The following is a 2445-nucleotide window of genomic DNA, read 5'->3' as shown; positions in this document are numbered from 1 at the left end:
GAGAGAGAGAAGAGAGCTGAGAGAGAGAGGACAGATGATGAGACTCGAGCGAGCCGCGGATCGGAAGACGAGATGAGCCGAGCGAGACTGAGGAGACCCTGACAGAGAGAAGACGAGAGTCCGACCGATGGAGATCTAACTCTGAGATGATAGACCAGAGACATGGCGGCGCAGAACGTAGGATAGACCGCCTCAGTTTCGACGAGAACCGGGATATACTAGACTTCGAGACAGATGACGACGCCACGAGCACCTGAGCTGGAGAGTTCAGCCGACTCGACATGAGGAGAGACACCTGGATTCCGCCTGAGGATAGAGTGAACTCAGATGCAAAGAGCGCCTGAGAGAGGGAGAGAGGGAGGGAGAGAGGAGAAGAGAGAGGAGAGAGAGCGAGCGGAGTGGACGAGCACATGAGACGACGAGGTAGCAGACAGCCAAGCAGAGAGAGACGACCGAGAGACGGAAGGAAGCGAACCCGAGAGCACTTGCAGGACTCTGTGAAGTAAAAAGATTCCGAGGGAAGCACAGCGAGCTACAACCGAGAGAGAGAGACGTAGACACTCAAGTAACTTCGCGCACTTGACTTCCGACGGAAGTAGAGCTGCAGATAAGTAGAGGACGACCGATGGTCAGACTCTGAAGAGAGGTTTCCCCTCGAGGTCTGACGGTGAGTAGCATGCCGTAGAACGACGACCTGAGGAGAGGAGGTATATGTCAGATAAAGAGAGGAGATGGAGGCGAGAGAGAGACTACGACGAGAGATTCATGATCCGAGAGCGAGGACCAGAGAAGTGAGGCGATGAGAAGAGATGAGAGAGATAGGAGACAGAGTGGAGGAGGCTATCCCGAGAAGAGAAGTGCGAGATCCGCACGACGACCGGAGCAAGAGTAGTACGGAGGACCGATCGAGAGATGAGAGAGACGACCATGGGAGAGAGATAGAGTGAGAGAGAATGAGAGACGATGGAGATGCACGGAAGAGACTGAGAGACGAGAGACTCGAGTCGAGATGACTCGAGAGACGAGAGAGACGAGAGATTAGAGAAAGAGAGAGAGAGAGAGAGAGAGAGAGAGAGCGAGAGAGAGAGAGAGAGAGAGAGAGAGAGAGAGATAGAGAGAGAGAGGGTGGCTAGTGGAGAGTGATCAATGATGTAGGGAACAGACGAAGAGAGTAGACCGCTGTAACCACTGCCGCCACCCTGAAACGTGAAATATGCGATGGATGTGTCGCTGGATGTACGTTTCGGTCCTGTAAGATGTATCTTCTCCTCTGAACAGCTCCAAGGTCGGCTTACGAGGTGTATCAATATTATATGTGTGGAACGATTTTATTGTGACATGTAATCCAGTGTCTGCGATGGAAGCTTGTGCATGCAACCGTGAGATGAACTCATTTGTCGATTTTAGATTCCGACTATCGGTAATCTCTATTTGTAAATTTTAAAGTGTCGTGTGTGTTCGTATTGAAACCGCTCGCCAACTTGTGAACGATTCGTGAAGCCCAGAGCTGTTTCTACGAAGTTAAGAGCGGTCAAGTGTACGATATCATGTCAGGCAAGCAACTGTTTTGTCTCGATGCATCACTCGAACAGTTATCGCTGTTGTAAATGTGTGCATAGAATATAAAAGCGTGTAGAGTGACGGACAGAACAAGAGTATATTGTCTTTGTATGTTCACATACGTTGCCTCTTCGCTGACAGAAGTTTGCCACTTTTTTACAGCGTTTACATTTTATATTCATCTTATTTTATCAAACAACAGAATGTCTCACTGTTTACACCACACCACCATCACAAAGGACAGTAACTGCGTTAGCTAACTCCAAAATCAATCCACTATACATATAATCAAGAGCTAATAATACCTGTATTATTAGGTGGAAGAGAGGTGGATGGATGGATGCGGGAGAGCGAGAGAGATGGATGAATGAATGACGGAGGGAGAGTGATGGAGGCCCGGCCCCCCCACTCCGAGGTCAGAGGGACCGCATGCGCGTTCCCAAAATCTCCGGTAAAGGTGTATTTTTCGCGCGACAAAATCCGGCCCAAGAATTGTAAAAAAGGGGGTGTATTTGACTTTTCACCCGGATATTTCTTTAAAAAGGGGGTGTTTTTCCTCTCTCTCTTTCATCTTGAATATCATAGAAAACTTTATCAAATCCCGGGATAAAATTCCTGAAATTCCTGCTAGTTTTGAAAGCTCATTCAGGATTATTTAATTTTGAAATGTAAAAATATTGCCCCCTAGTTCCCCTCGTTCACTGAACTCTACACTACGTAGTGTAGACTGGTTCGACAGTTCCACACGCTACACTAACGTCACTACGGTTGGAATGAGAGCTCACCTGAGATAGGGGGTACATTGAGCAGTGTTCTGAATTTAGGGGGTCTCCAAGGCAGGAAAACCCCGCAAAAAGCCCGCGAAAGGGGGGTTCAGAAATTGTA

The sequence above is a fragment of the Priapulus caudatus genome, unplaced genomic scaffold, assembly GCF_000485595.1.
Source record: "Priapulus caudatus unplaced genomic scaffold, Priapulus_caudatus-5.0.1 Scaffold730, whole genome shotgun sequence".
In the NCBI taxonomy this organism is placed as follows: domain Eukaryota; kingdom Metazoa; phylum Priapulida; class Priapulimorpha; order Priapulimorphida; family Priapulidae; genus Priapulus; species Priapulus caudatus.
Note: the sequence above shows the minus strand (reverse complement) of the source record.